Here is a 16,823-nt window from a genome sequence, read left to right as displayed (position 1 = left end):
TTAGAGTTCATTCAGCCTGAAACTGCTGTTTAAATGTGATAAATAGAGATAAGATGGTAAAAAGGTAACACTGATAAGAATTTGTACTGTGTTGTTGAATGTTTTATGAGTCTAGTCTGGGATTTATTTGATACAGAACAAGACTGAGTCACTGGACCAGATTGAATAAGATTGGACCTTGGCATTGTGGGTCAGAATTGGATGTAAGGGAGAGAAGTGCAGTCCAAAGTAACTAAGTTTTGCTCTTAGTCCAACAGGCGCACCAGGATAGACTCTTAATGGACATTGGGAACTTTGTGGTTCAGTCTGCTCAGTTCAGTCAGAGTGTGAAAGGTGACCAGGGTCTAGACCAGCGGATCCAAACTTACCCTGACTAAAGGGGGCTGGTCTCAGTCTGGATCAAACCACGGTTTATTGGATATGACCAATGCAAGTTGAGACAGCATATAACCAATAGAAGAGTAAAAAGAAGCGGAGGAGGCTCACAGGTCTTTGCCTCCCACGATGTAAAGTTTTAACGATGTGGATGTTCTTTTGTATTATTACCATAACGTTAAATGAGTGAAATAAACAAAGTGAACCAGTTCATTCATTTTCTTGAATTCAATGTGGAACACTTTTTATTATGCACTTTATTCTGAAATGTTGACAAAGACAATAGACAACCGGCCGATGTGAGATGAAAGCCCGTCTATAAACCGATCAAAGTCAAGCCTACGTAGTTGTGGACAGGACGGTCATTGGTCATTTCTCTCCATGTGATTCATTTGTGTACATTTAACTTTTAACTGAAAGAAAGTTACCAGTTAACTTTGCTGTTCATTGCATTTTCTGTGCAGAAACACAGGGATTTCCAAAGCATCAGTTTAATCTACAACGTCAAAATCTATCGAGATCTGCGAGATCGGCCGATGTTCTCGTCTCACTGAGGAGAAGTAGAAACTTGACATCTGTGTTTCATAACTCCACCCGTGCAGCCGCCGGCAGATCAAGACAGATCAAGTCCATCCTGAACGCACCTATTGCTTCAGCTGGAACTGGACTCGGAGCTTAAAGTGAGAACAAACAGCTAAAAAATCCATAAATCAGAAGGAGAACCTCAGTCCAAATTTCTCTAAAACTGTTTTTGTTTCAGACAATATATTGAAAGATTTCTTTGCAACCATGAAATCATTTTTTCTGATCTCTTTTCAGTTGAGACGTAACACTGCTACACAGACTCATCTGCTGTCAGCCTGATATTTAAGACTATACAAATCTAGCGTAGCAGAACACAACATTTACGTCACCTTCCCCTACAGCGACTCACAGCCATGATAAGTATGAATGGTTGTTCAAAGATAACTGCCAAAGAGGAGATAATATTCCAAATCTATCAGACAATAATTCTTTGAGGCCATGCGGCTATTAAGGAGCCATTCCATCTTTTGTTGCGTACGCTCCTCCATATTTCATTGAGATGCATATCTGCCTTTCACACTGTCTGCCTGCTCCGCTATTCTCTATTCAACAGTGACCCATTGCTCCCTGCCATACAATCCCTCACCTTTCTGGGCTTAAAAGTAATTACCACTTTAATTTGCTGTCCGCTTTTGTGCATGCCTGAGTGTATCTGTAACTGACTGGGGTGTGTGTCTGTGCGTGTGTGCGTGCGTGTGACGTGGGGGGGGGCAGGGGTTCATGTGTGCATACAGGAGGCAATGGAGTGAATGTGTTCATATACATGTGATTAAAACTGAAATAGTCAATATATTATTAGTTTAGATTGAGCCGAAAAAGGCAAGTTAACTGCCATTGATCAACCGAAGGTAACACTAGTTTTTCCTTTTAGCATCTTTGCTGCTTTAGTTTTCGACACCATTGCAGAGAAGAATTTTATCAGGTGGGAAAAACCAGTGGACTAGCTTACTGGTTAACAGTGTGTTGTTCCTTCATCATGCGTTACAGCAGGTATGACAGTTAAAAGGCAACAGAGATCAAACATTCAATAATAGTCAATAATATATATATAACATATATATTTACATTTTAATTAAGAATTTTAACATTTCTTATTTTATTTTAATTCAAAGAACATGAATACAAATTTACTGTAATTAGAAGATTTAGTGTTTTCATGTTGTGTGTGACCATTAATGTTACATACATGTTTGTGAATGCTGCATCAGCGTTTGGTCTCTGGAGTACAGGCACATAAAATATGTATTCAAAGGCATGTGTGTATGTAAATGTTCTAATGTTTTTTGTGCGTTTTGTTTATGCATCTTTGAACAGAAATTGTGTGCATGTTATTTGTGCGCACCTAAAAGTGGAAGTGAATGTGTGTTTTTGTAGTTTTTAAATGTGTATGCGTGTGTGTTCATGGTTATCCTCCCATTGGCCCAATTACTCCAGAACCAAACTCCCTCTGCTTCCCCCGCTTCCCCCCTAAAATCCCTCACCCCTCTCACCTCACGGTCCCAGCGGTGGACCCCCCTAACACCCCAACCTTCCACCCCCCCGCCTTGCATCCCTGCATCGCCAGATTGCCCATTACAATACACCTGACCCCCTCATGAGGACCTCCACCACCTCCACCTCCTCTCGTCCCTGCAAGTCCCGCGTAGATCTTCACCAAGTTGTCCCCCCACTTTGTCCATCTCCTCCCGTCATCTTGTCTTTCTCCTCCTTCATTTACCCCTTTAACTCCTCCTTTTGCCCCCCCCTCCATCCTCCCTCATCTCTCCCCCCTCTTCATTGCTCCATTCTTCCCCCTCTGCCCTCCCCAGTCCCAGGTGAGCTGACGACACAAGGAGAGCAGAAACACTTGGCGAATATTAATGGTTTGATCTGAATATTAATAAACCATGCATCTTAATGATCTTTAAAAAAACACACACATGCACACAAAGAGCCACAGTCAAGCACTATATACAGCCAGGATACGCGTGTACACACACACAGACAAAGAGAAAGGCCTATATGCTCGCGCACACAGACACACACATACACACACTAAAAGAAAGGCCTATACACACACACACACACACACACACACACACACACACACACACACACACACACACACACACACACACACACACACACACACACACACACACACACACACACACACACACACACACACACACACACACACACACACACACACACACACACCGAGCTGAACTATCTGTCCTGCACACTGTAGATTAGTTAAAACAAGCCCTTATCCTCCGACTTGCTGTTTAAATGCTGGGCATCACGTTCAAGACAAATGCGTTGTCGTTTTTTTCCCTCTCAGTAAATGAAGACACCTCTCCTTTCCCACGTCCTTCTCCTCTATCTCCTCCTGTTGCTCTCTTCATTTTCTTTTTATCTCTTTCTACTTGTTTAGTTCGGGCGGCCCTCCTCCCCTCCCTCCACCTCTCACGGTTGCTTCACTAACCCGCCACCCCTCCTCACCCCTCTCCCATTCCTCTTTACCCTCTCCCTCCCCGTTCTTTTCTCCCACCCTCTCCCTCACTCTATCACTTTCTCACTAGATTACCCCATCTCTCTCCCTCTCTCCCAGCCTCACCTACTCGATATTCCAGCCTTGTTCTCCTGCAGTCTCCAGCACAACTTTTTGACCCACTTCCTCTCCCCTCCCTGGCCCCCTGATCAAAGCCTGCAGGACGGCATCGCCTTGGGCAGAGGAGAGGGAGAGCGCGAGATGGGGGGATGAAGGGATCCGAGTCGAGAGAAGAGAGGAAGAGACAGATAGAGAAGGGGATAGAGCGGCACGAGAGAGGGGGAACAGAGAGATCACAAGGACGGGGAAGAGGAGCCAGGTGCCCTCTCAGCCCAAGGACAAAAGCTCTTCCTGGCTGATCACACACACACACAGTGAGTCCTGTCAGCGCCGTCAGTCCTGCTCATGTACGCTGTCTGTGACGCCGGCGTTGACATTAATGTGGCCCGATAAAAAAATACATTTTTTTTCCTCTCTCCCTGCGACTCAAACCCCCAAAACAGCTCAACTTTACAAGCGATGGCCATTAAAATTCAACAGGATGTTTAATAAATTACACTTTCAGATTACATGTTGTCCCATCTTGTTATTCTGTTTTGCATTCAGGCGTTGCACAGGTGAGCGCGCTGACAGTGTGTATCTGTATCTCCGCGGGTGTCAGTCACAGTGTAAACTCTACTTCTTACCGAGTCAATTTGACCTGAATGTTTTATTTTCTTAAAACAAGCGATTAAATAATCATGTTATGTTTATTTTTTACTTACCAGTTCATTCAGTAAAGCTGGATTTTTCTATATTTTACAGCATAAAACGTCCTTCTCCTTTTTCTCGGAAGACACTTGCGCCGAGAAAATTACGACAGTTCATTACAAATGATTTGCGGCGACCTCTACTAATTCAAATAAGTGTTTCAGGACTCAGTTATGGACAGGAGTGATTTGATAAAGGTGGAGTTGTCTCGCGGTGCGCAGCCTTTCCTCTCGGCGGAGTCGTTATAATTTAAAGAGTCTGCGTCTGGACTTGGGACAGAAGATCTGTCCATCCCTGTGGCCTTGTCGGCTGGGCAGTCAGGGCGGGCGGCGAGGACGGAGGAACACCAGCCCATTTGTACCCAGAGCGAGGTGGCGTGTACGTTAACATTCCCCGCGCATCCCGACAAAGAGCACTAATTATAAATAAATTAGGGACACGACACGGTGTGCCACAGGGGGACCAGCCAGAGCAGTCACAGAATAGAGAGACTGATAGAGAGAGAAGAGGGTGTGTAAAAGAAACAGAAAGGAGGATTGGGGGGGGAGAAGGAGGAGGAGAGGAGAAGACAGAGGAGAGCAGACAGGAGAGAGTTGCCAATGACATAGAGGAGCAAGTAGGAGAAGAAAGTAGATAAGAAAATAGAGGAATGGAGCACGGGGAGGCCTGGGGATAGAGGAAGTGAAGGGGAGGGGAGGGGATACAAGGCCTGAATTCTCAAAATATAGCTTGAACAAACATCTACTGCCAAAGACCTGACAAGACTCTCTCTAGATGACACGGGCAGAGCAATATGTTTGAAAAGAGATAGAAAAAGGTGGCAGGGAAATTAACAACCGAAATGAAACAGAGGGAGGCAGCATCGGAAAATAAATAGACGCGATACAAGATGAACCCTTCAGGAAACACTAAGTAGAAAAAAATTTGCATTTGCTCCGTATCTGTTAGGATGCAACTTTTAGGATTAAATAATACAAATCAGATTAAATAAATACTACGCAATCATCGTAAAGTGGCGATATCTAGCAAAGTGTTCTACACACACTAGTAGTCAACACTCCCTACCTGTCACTCAAGCTTATCTGAGAGGACTTGTCAACCAAGCAAGTGCATGTCAAGAGACTGCCGCATGTGTGTGTGTGTGTGTGTGTGTGTGTGTGTGTGTGTGTGTGTGTGTGTGTGTTTGTGTTTGTGGAAAGAAGAGATCTGTTTCTGTCCATGCGCACAGGTGTGTGTGTGTGTGTGTGTGTGTGTGTGTGTGTTCACGGGCGCACACGTGCTCACGCCTGTGTTTGTTTGTTGCACGGTGTGTGTGTGTGTGTGTGTGTGGAGTAAGTGTCTGAGCGGCGCCGGGAGAGCACCACGCCGCTATCTAAATGGATCACACTTCAGAGTGTGCCACCATTTCTCAGAAGCTGCCATCTCCGTGCAGACAGACAGACAGAAACACAGACAGAGGTAGTTTTTGGCGGGGGTGGGTGGGGTGACGTGGGGTGGGGTGGCGTGTTGTGGGGGGCTGAGCGGGGCTGAGCCGACTTGCTCCACACTCAAGGTTACGTCCTGCCTGAAGTTGAGAACTGATGACTGTCGCCACGGCAGAAAAACACCCGCCGTCTTTCCTCGCGGGGCATTTCTCCGTGGGACGCGCCGTGAATGTGTCTTAAATGATGGAGGGACAAACCTGCCCGCATGATGAAGCCGGGAGACATTCATCGTCTCTGAACAACTGCTTTGTGTCCCTCGCTAGGGCCACGGCTCAGAGCTGACGGGCGGGGGGGGGGAGGTCAGAGGTCAGCCGACTGTGACACAGACAGAGAGAGGTCGGCGGACTGACCCGCGATCGGCCCCTGACATAGTGACCCCCCCCGCTGACACGGCAGGTAGTCATGGCTACTGAGCTGCAGACAAACATGGTGACAGAATAAAACTTAAAGGGGGGGGGGGGGGGGGGCTGCAGGAAAGAGGTACAAAAATGAATAATATGCGATTCCACTCATATCTCTCACTCACACACACACACACACACACACACACACAACAACCCATTAACATCATCATCACACACGCACTTGATTTGCAGAACCAACACCCGCACACGGTTCTTCAAGGTGCAAATAACAGGATGGCGTCAGGGTCCCCCATTATCAAAGTCCACGCTCGTGTCTATAGTCTCTAAACTTTCTGTGCGAAGGAGAGTTGAAGAAGAAGAAGAAAGGTAAAGAGAGGGGGGGGGGGGGGGGGAGAGGAGCAGCTTGTTGCATTAGCATTCCGGCAGCAGAGAGGCTGTCTGTTTGCCTCTGGCAGCAGCCGAGAGAGGGGGACACTCTCTGCATCCTCACACAGCCCGTCTATCTCTCCCTCTGTCACTGTCTATCTCTCCCTCTGTCTGTCTCTGCCTGTCTCCCTCTCTCGGCGCGCCGCTCTGCCTGTCTGTTACGTTCCCTCGCTCCACGCCGCCACTTCCTGTCACCGTTTTTCTCCACTCTGGACAATTTTTACCTCCGCTCTTTTCGTAGCGGTCCATCTTTCCCATTTTATAATTTCTGTTTTGACCCTTTCCCCCCCCACACACACACCTCACAGTCTCCCCAAGTGACGACGCTATTCGCTCACAGAGAAAACCCAAAGGCTTGAGCCTGAGGGCCACAGGGGAGTCCTGAGGCTGCAGTTCATCCTGTAGCTTGACGCTGACACTTCAAACCTATTTGTTTCCCTGTATGTTTACCAGGTTTACCCACGTGTGTATCCATTGAATGAATAAATACACATTCAAACATGCACAATTAAACATTGTGTGCTATTGAACACACACTCTCACTGGCGCAGACGCTGTTTCACGCAGCCAGTCACATCTGTTATGATCGCCTCATTAGATCCTTGCGTTACAACCATAAATGTCACAGACAATTTGTGAGGGTTAATCTGAATTAGAAATTCAATATTAAACCGTGTGTGACCACGTCTTCAATGTAAATACAGTTGTACGGCCCGGCGTCGCAGGAAGTCAGTTAAGCGCAAAGGCCCCCCCGCTGTTGCCATGGTGACTTTAATAAACACAGCCTTGACCATTCCAGATACATGCAGATACATCAAAAGCGATCCATTAAATAGTATCATGTTCACTCTCAATTATTCATTGAATGTATTAAAGGTTGCATTTTTGCATTAATTATTAAACGTAATTCCTGCTGTAAATGAACATAAGGAGAAATGGAGGAGCACGGCCGAGGCAGAGCGTTCAATTTAATCTCCTACACTCAGACTGTAGGTCTGAGGAGAAGAAGAAGAAAGAAGATGTCCCCTCTCCAGCTTATCTGGGCTGGAGGATGACAGCATGTGGACAAATGTACTGTGTCGTCCATAAGGAGCGGAGCAGTGATTACATCGTTCTGGTTCTGTTCTCAGAATTGGATCTGAAATGAGGTTCAAGTCTCGACCTTCAGCTTTTAGCCTTCAAGGGTGTTTGAATCCATATTAGATGAAAAGTGTTTCGTTGGCATTTTCCCTATGTGGGACAGCACAGGGGCAGCAGGACTATAATAAAAAGCACAATGCTCAGGCTTTTGGAATATTTGTGAGTGGACTGATCCAAACTATCACGTCTTTCCTTTGTTGGAGACCAGACTGAAATCTGAAAACCTCAGAGACTAACTAAATTAAAGTGGATGCAGGAAAAAATTCCCCATGTTGATATAAAATGTCTGAGGTCTCTGGCCCTGAACAAAATTCGTACATATCACAAATTCGTACATTCACATTTAAGACTCCTATCACGATTGGTTTCCTTCACATAAAGGTTCAATCTTCATGGAGCAGGTTCCTTTTTGTTGACTGTGTTCACCACCATCTGGGTTAAAGCTGTTTGCTGAAGATGTAAGATCATTCTGATATGGATAAAATCTGTGATTCACAGAGATTTAATGAAAAAGATTTTTAAAAGCTGCAGTTTTAACTATTTAACAATTATTTCAAGAAGACAGTGTTTTCCTTCTGTCTTCAAACACGTCTGGGAGGGTTCGTTCACTCGTGCCTCTGCCTCCCACTGCGCAACTGTAGGGAAACAGTTACAGTTAATCTTATATGAATTTTATCACTTCGTTAAGGTTGAACTAGAATCCTAATAAGATAATACACAAGCCATGGCTGAGCAATCCGCTTATGATTGTCTAGTCCTCAGTAGAAAACTAAAAGATACAAGTGGTCTGATAACCTTTGTCATTTAGGTTATCAGTCCACTTCTTTCATAACCTCCTTGGCTGATGTTGTGAAATTAAAATCCAATTTGACTGAGTTTAACATAGTAGCCTCCTAGAACAATAAAAGTAAAAGAAAAAAATGATGTTAAATGATGTAACCCATAACATACAAACTAAAAACAGTGCAGAGCCCAACAACACAAATATGGGCTCCATCCCACCACATCCAGCCTGCACTGTTTGTTCAGGTGTGTGCCCCCATTTGACTTGAATTACAACTTCTCCAGACCCAGTCTGTCGCTCTCTCTGAAACGAAAGACCTCAAACATTTAGAGAACTCAACTTTGGTCTGCATTCTCTTCTGGATTATGTGAAGATCCAGCAGTTTACTGTCGCCCTCTCCCTGAAAACAATGAGCCAGACTGCAAGACAGTGACTACGGCTTAAAAACACATTCAGACGACAATGAAAAAAAAAGAAGCCTTAAATGAAAACCTTCTATCAAGATGGAAGGAAATCAGCGTATCAGTATGATGAGTACTCACCATAATACTCTGAAGATTACCCTGCTTTATCAAATTTAATTAGATTATAAAGGCTTAGCCTCTGAGTAGCTGCGGGTGAGTGAATCACATGCTGTTCGGGAGCTGAGCTGCAGCCAAGCCAACTTCTTACTGTAGCCAGTGAGACCAAATGCATTCAAACAAATTAATAGTCCATTAAATAAAAGCTAAACTCAGCCAGCTAATAGTGCCTTAAGAGCACATTAGCATTAGCAGAGAACGGACACTCGTTTGTCTCATAGGGCAGCGGGAGGAGTTAGCGGCTGTGGAGATTCTTTTCCTTACATATATGGGGCATCTGGAGGTCTGTCCCCCCAACAACACTGTGAGTGATGCTTTGACCTCAGCCCAACACGATCAATTCCTTGGTTTCTTCTTTTCCTCCCTCTTTCTTTCCTCCTCACGCATTGTCACTGAAACTCATCCCTCTCATTTAAAAGCTGCTGCATTTCCCTCGTCTCAATTAATCTCACTCTTTCCCTCCGTTTGCCCTTCTTGCTTTTCCTTTCCTCGCATCCCTGCATCCATCTTGTTGCGGTCCTCCCCCTTCCTCTTTGCCCTTCCCCCCCCAGGCCCAGCCACTACTCTGGTATTCCCAAAGTCATCAGCAATCAGACATCTTCAATGGATTAATTACACCGTCCTCACACGCGGCTCGACCGAGCATCCACGCTCCCCGGCTCCTCCGACCCAGATGCTCCCTCCTCACCTCCGCCCACTGGCAGAGCCTCCGACGCTTTCTTCTCGCCCTCTTTTCATCTCTTTCTTCCACTAAACCTCTACCTTCAACTCAGGACCCCGACCCAACCGCCCCGCTCTCTAAGAATGACCACAGCAGTTGTCCTCGTCCTCTCTGGGCCTGCGGAGCCTCGCTAATTGGACATTGATTGGTGGGGCCCTCTCCATGATCTCCCCTGAATATCGGGATCACACTAATTGAAGAATTAACTTGGTTGAGACTTGAACCACGGAGAAGGAAGAGGGAGAAAGGTAAATACAGACAAAACGCTTCAGCTTAAAGAAAAGCGATACGGTTCGCGCAGGGGTGTAACCAGGTGCACGCACGGGCACTCATGTACAAAATGAGGAAAAGACATAAGACATAAATCGGTATAGACACTTTGCCACATGGTGGGATTCACGAAATGCTGCACTGATCATTGTTGTCTGATATAGAGTAACTTCAACCGGTGAAGCAGAGGTTTACCAGTTTACCTACCGGCCTCTCTTTATTTTGAGCACAAACACACACAGTCTCCTTTTCTCACTCCACACACAGAAACACGCACACACCCACTTCGCATCAATCACGGATCCCAGACCATAACCCCCAAAAGCGTGAGTGCTGCTTTGAGTCATTCTAAAATCATGATGGATGACAACTTCCCAAAGCAATCCCTCTGCGTGCCAGCATCATTTAACTAAAGGCATCAACCTGCCCCAGCCAATAGCACTCCTCCATTTCCCCAGACTCAGAGCGCCGGACTTCGTCTTTCAAACCCCCCTAACATGATTCTGGCAAAAAAAAAGAAAAATAACAGTCCCCCCCCCCCCCCACCCCCCCCGAGGTGACGTATGCAGGATGCCACAGAGGGATGAGTTTCACCCAAGCTCCTGATCATGAATCCCTTTTCACGAGCGGCGAGGACGTGAGATGAGGCGGCGAGGAGGTTAAGCTGACCTCAGGCTCACGCTTTCCCGAGCAGGCTTACCCCCGGAGTGCGAGATGACAAAACATTTAGCCCGCTCTCGCTCGCAGCTCACTGACAGGCGGAAACAAAAGAGCATCCTCGGAGGAATTCAAAATCATTGAATGAATGTCAATTAATTTCACAAGACAGAGTTGAATTGATTAGAATATAAAACAATCTTTCTCGAAAGCAAAAGGGAATTGATGTCCAAGGCCTTCAAACAGCGAGAGGGGGAAGACAGAAAAACGACAAAATGAAAGAAAGACAGATGATGCTGTGTGTGTATGTGTGCATGTGCTTGTGTGCCCAGGTGCCCAAGCACATGCACACATACACACACAGCATGTTGTGTGTGAGTGTATGTGTGTGTGAGCTCAGCAGTTGTGTTGCACGCTTGGTTGGCAGGGTGTGTGTAAAGTAATTAACATGATAGGCTCCCTCTCAGCCTGATAGCCTGTTCCCTGCAGCGAGGTCGTTCAGCAGACACCTGAGCTGTGTCTTAGACACAACCCTGGATCACATCTCTAATACACACACACACACATGAATGCACGCACAAGCACGCACGCACGCACACACACACACACACATACACACACTCACTCACTCACTCACATACACAAACACACACCAGCGCCTGGCACTGACAAATGCTTTAAACATACAGCCATCAGCAGGAATGACATGGTACAGTAGAATATTGCATGATAGCTGACAAGCAGTTCATTCGATATGAAACTGGCATTTCTTAATTCAGTCAGTCAATCATACAGACAACATGCAAAACGATGTATTCAACAGACGTGTGGCAGCAAAACTAACACACTGTCAAGGCTGCATCATGTGGATATTTTGTTTATTTTTAATAATAAATAAATCTAAGATGTTCGTCATGCACATCTGGATCTGACCTAGAAGATGCATTCTGATATATTTATTCTTTGTCTAATATTGTAATGTATTAAAGATTAGATACAAGAATAGATTTCCAGTTGGAGAAAGTCTGAAGAAAGTCCAGAGGCTCTTAATCGGACATTTGAGTTCAGACAGGAACGTCCTGCTGAGAAGCTGTGGAGGATCTCTGGAGAACGTGTCTGGAAGCAGCTTCATAGCAACCCAGTCTCATCAGAAAACGTTCAATGGCAACGTTGGTCCACTTGGAACGACGTTACCATCTCACAATCTGGCCTCTCAGATTGTGAGATGGTAACATTTAGTCCTCCCATTGTTTTGCATTGGCGTGTTCTCACGTCACGTGACTCTCAAGCTCCCGTCTGCGGAGAGGAAAACATGGCGGAGATTCCTTGTTTTTTCAGATAAAAATATAATTTTGTAACTTAGTTTGGGCATAAAAATACATTCTGACACCATTTCTAGCGAGAAATGTGCTCTTTGCTTCCACACTCTTCAGCCAGTTCGTGCTTATGATAAATATTTTAATAGTTATCACGCATGTGTTTATCGTTGCTATGACGGTTGCCATGCCACCACGGCGCAGCGTGGTGTTTAAATCACAGTCCCTGTGGTGTCCTTCAGTGATCGTGAATGTTATTCATGTTATATAATAGTAATATTTGAGGCTAGATAACATCTCTAATGAGAAGGAACCTGCGAGTCTGCTCATACCGAGGCCGGCCCGAGTGCGCGAGCCGAGCGGCCCGAGTGCGCGAGCCGAGCGGCCCGAGTGCGCGAGCCGAGCGGCCCGAGTGCGCGAGCCGAGCGGCCCGAGTGCGCGAGCCGAGCGGCCCGAGTGCGCGAGCCGAGCGGCCCGAGTGCGCGAGCCGAGCGGCCCGAGTGCGCGAGCCGAGCGGCCCGAGTGCGCGAGCCGAGCGGCCCGAGTGCGCGAGCCGAGCGGCCCGAGTGCGCGAGCCGAGCGGCCCGAGCGGCCCGAGCGGCCCGAGCGGCCCGAGCGGCGCGAGCCGAGCGGCCCGAGTGCGCGAGCAGAGCGGCCCGAGTGCGCGAGCGGACATGACGTGTGGCTGTCGTAAAAACCCTATTTGTAAACAACCAGTCCTTTAACTAAGCGCTACGTCATAAACACGGCGCGCTTGGAAGACCACGATGTCATCTTCCTTCTGTCAGGTAAGTAGTTTATTGTTTTTAAAGATCGTTACGATCTAGGTTTACAGTCCGAGTGCGGAGAGAGTCCGTCAATCCACACTATGGACGCTGTTCATCAGCTAATACGCCATTGTTAGCCACATGCTTCAGCCCAAGGTAGCCTGTGCTACCTGGGAGGTAGCACATTGTTGTTGAAACCAGTTCAAGACGCTTAGCTCATCATTGAGGGACGCTACAATATAAATATAAACATGAATTTGATTTATGAATGCTTTAGATTAATAAGGAGTGTATTTCTCTACTATTACTCCACAATATCAGTTGTTTCATTTTATAAAACAATTGCTATGTTCTGTTTTTTAATCAAGGAGGATCCCAGTGAAGCTACAGGAGTTTCATTAACGTCAACAACTTGGACCGAACGGTTTGTTTTGCTTGATGAAGAGCAGGAAGGGCAGCCTGGAGAGAAAGAGAAGCCGGGTTGAGCCCACTACCATCATCCACGTACCACGAGGAAGATGAGGGAGAGAAATGATCCTACCATTAAAGAGGTACTTTTAAGTTACATACCAGAAACACCATTTTATATAATGTGCTAAATATACATTTTATTACATCCCCAAAGTACGCTTGCTGAAATACAAGTTTATATCACACTGAAAGAATTTTGATCAATCATGCTTCCCTGCTGTGATTGTTTAACTGGGAAAACAACTTTTTCCACAGGAAGGCAAGTAAATTTAAGGAATACATGTGCAAAGTTTTCCTCTGTTATGTATAATGATGACCCCCATCAAACATAATGTTAGCAATATTTACACCTTTTAATTTATACTGATTATTTCTGTCTACATGTGTGAATTTGCCTTCATTAGTTTCAGAAAAGAGCGATGATGTATCGGTCAGTGGGCAGCAGCACGAGACTCCGCAAACTAGTCTGTAAGCAAAGCAGACGAAGGCATCGAGGTTGCGGCCTGCCATCATTGTTATTTTTGCTTAAAGGGCCGAATATGTTTCATGCAGGAATATTAGCATTTCCCTTATATCTACCAAAACTGCTTGTTTCCCAGACTGCAGTTTTGTTTTGATCCGATGTGGTGTGCAAATACAACCGTATCTGCAATGGGTTGTGGGGCATTAACATTTGTAACTCTAATTTTGTTTTGACAGACTGTGAAAAGAACGTTGAGAACATCACCACTCTACAGGAAGACACAGTCCAGTAATGGGTGTCAGAATTTCAGTAGTGAACGACAGGTACTGTGGAAAAATGTGTGTCATTGTTGTACAATGTCCTTTGACTCTGTTTACACAACGTTAACACAAAAAGGTTTGATTGTAAACTGATATTGGTATGAATTCATGTTATTCTCCTCTTCACAAGAAACAAACAATCCAAATTACCTGCAGAAAGCCCTTGATGGACGCTTCAGCTGCATCGTCAGACTGGCCAGACAGCAAGATGCCAACTTTAATGCCAATTTATTTGTGTAACATTCTGTGACCAAATGTATAGATAACTTTTTGTAGATTGTAAAAAAGATAACCCATTTATTAAAAAAAAACTACACTAGAATTATCGCACTGCGTTGTATGACTCCGCTAACCAATGCAATGTCCGTCTACATATTTCTACATATTTTCTCTCGTATAAATGACACTGTATCTCTTGACAACTGAAACCATAAGATGAGGTCAGTGTGGCCTTGACCTTTTGACTTTAACACAAATACACAGTTAGACAATCCGAAAACATACAGTTATGCCAAAATATATTTTGTTTCACATTCTAGATGGCATAAGCAGAGACATCAACTCAGGAAAAATATTTCTGTAGAAAAGAAAGCCCTGTACGTGTGTACGTATGTATACATACACACGTACAAACGCACTATTGAGACGTTTTGTTTTTTATCATATATTCTCAGGAAGGACTGATGCATTTACTGAGACGGGACGTGAGGGCCTACTCTGCGTGCTCAGAGTTCAAGCCCAGCAGGCTGCAGCGGTCCTGACATATTCCGGAACAGCAGCACAGTCTTTGGATGACTCCTCTGAAGATGAAACATGGCGAGGTACTTCTCCACTGATGAAGAACTGTGAGGGCTGTGATTAGCTACACTCTCTTGCTACAAGGCTACTCTTGCTACTCCCTGGCAGCCTTAGGAAGGCATTAGCTTGCTGTTGGGTAGCTGTTAGCTTCAGCATTTTTAGTTTTTAGCGGCCTGTGTGACGTTTATGTTTAAAACCAAAAAATCAGAGGGAACCATCTTCATAATTTAACACTATGGTTTGTTTGTGTGTCCTTCAGTTCTTCTCAAGAGAAGCAGTACAGGTGTGCCTCAGCTCCACGGTCCCTCCTGCAACCTCCGCTTCTGATGCTAACCTCATGTCTCCATCACACCAAGCAGCAGACCTGGATTGACAGACCTTTCTCCAGAGCTGCCCCCTCCCTCTGAAACCCCCCTCTCCAAAACACTATTTGTGTAGTTTTTAAAGTATTTTTTGCATGAGAATTGTTGATCATAACATTTCCAGCAGATGCCTTAATGTAATGTTTGTGCACAATAAATTACATTGATCATAACATATTGCTATTTCCTTGCACTTCTACACCATGATATTGTCAGATAAGATGCTGATTACATTAAAGCAGTGAATGCTCTTCTTTAAGCAACATAAACACACAATGATCCAATGGATCGGAAGTAGAATGGGCACATTACATTCTGTAGAGAATGCCTCAGTAATTGAAGTCAGAAAATAACTTTCTTTATCTGAGGTTCCAGTCATTTATAGTCACAGCAAAGCACACAGGTCTGGTTGTCTAGGGACACCCATATCATATTGTTTAAGATGTGTAACATCAAGTTTATGTATCAGTGCAAAATACATACCGTCATTAGTCAGGAGTTAACTCTTGTTTACACTAAATTTAGGTGACCCAGATGTTTCACAATGCAATCTGATAAGGTCTTATGAGAAACATTCTTAACATTAAAGAAATGAACACAGAGGATAGCAGTAGATGTTTGACTCAAATCAGTAGCTGGTAATCAGCAGCCTGACTTTTTCAAACACATTAATACCACAATGAATGAGGCAGGGATTATCTATCAGAAATCAACTATATCGTCACATTAGGTTTCTCTTGAGCTCATTGGAATTACCTTCACATTCCACTCACTGTCACCTGAACCATACTGTTGTTTCTGTATCTACAGTGACTTTTAGGAAAACATGTATAAAGCAATGTATAAACAATAATACATCTTATTTATATAGAGCTTTTCAAGAAGTGCAAGTACTTAACTGAGGGACAGCTTATACAAACAATATATATGTCTTAAATCCATGTGATGGGACAGCCTCTCACTTGGATGTAAACCAATTTTAAAACACATTTACTTATACTGGAGATCTTTTAAATTAATGTCCCAGAAATGATTTCTGATGGAAAACCCCTGCCTCATTCATTGTAGTATTAATGTGTTTGAATAAGTCAGGCCGCTGATTATCAGCTACGGATTGAAGTCAAACATCTACTGCTATCCTCTGTGTTCATTTCTTTAATGTTAAGAATGTTTCTCATAAGACCTTATCAGATGCATTGTGAAACATCTGGGTCACCTAAATTTAGTGTAAACAAGAGAGTTAACTCTTGACTAATGACGGTATGTATTTTGCACTTATACATAAACTTGATGTTACACATCTTAAACAATATGATATGGGTGTCCCTAGACAACCAGACCTGTGTGATTTGCTGTGACTATAAATGACTGGAACCTCAGATAAAGAAAGTTATTTTCTGACTTCAATTACTGAGGCATTCTCTACAGAATGTAATGTGCCCATTCTACTTCCGATCCATTGGATCATTGTGTGTTTATGTTGCTTAAAGAAGAGCATTCACTGCTTTAATGTAATCAGCATCTTATCTGACAATATCATGGTGTAGAAGTGCAAGGAAATAGCAATATGTTATGATCAATGTCATTTATTGTGCACAAACATTACATTAAGGCATCTGCTGGAAATGTTATGATCAACAATTCTCATGCAAAAA

The 16,823-nt window shown here is 44.6% G+C and overlaps 1 protein-coding gene and 1 long non-coding RNA gene across 4 annotated transcripts in view; one reads left to right on the top strand and one right to left on the bottom strand.

Moving 5' to 3' along the window:
- The window catches only part of npas1 (neuronal PAS domain protein 1), a 74,488-nt gene that overhangs the window by 43,658 nt on the left and 14,007 nt on the right, over positions 1-16,823 (bottom strand). The window lies entirely within an intron of this gene.
- Positions 12,643-15,314, top strand: LOC128440797 (uncharacterized). Of its 3 annotated transcripts, none has more exons than XR_008338577.1 (5): positions 12,643-12,775; positions 13,123-13,305; positions 13,925-14,011; positions 14,683-14,829; positions 15,066-15,314. It is a non-coding gene; the product is annotated as an uncharacterized LOC128440797 (long non-coding RNA). The 3 variants fall into 3 exon arrangements; XR_008338578.1 differs by having other exon boundaries at positions 14,139-14,829; XR_008338576.1 differs by having other exon boundaries at positions 13,925-14,829.

Source organism: Pleuronectes platessa, chromosome 5 (assembly GCF_947347685.1).
Source record: "Pleuronectes platessa chromosome 5, fPlePla1.1, whole genome shotgun sequence".
In the NCBI taxonomy this organism is placed as follows: Eukaryota; Metazoa; Chordata; class Actinopteri; order Pleuronectiformes; family Pleuronectidae; genus Pleuronectes; species Pleuronectes platessa.
The sequence above is the reverse complement of the archived record's forward strand: the minus strand, read 5'-3'. Positions and strand labels throughout refer to the sequence as shown.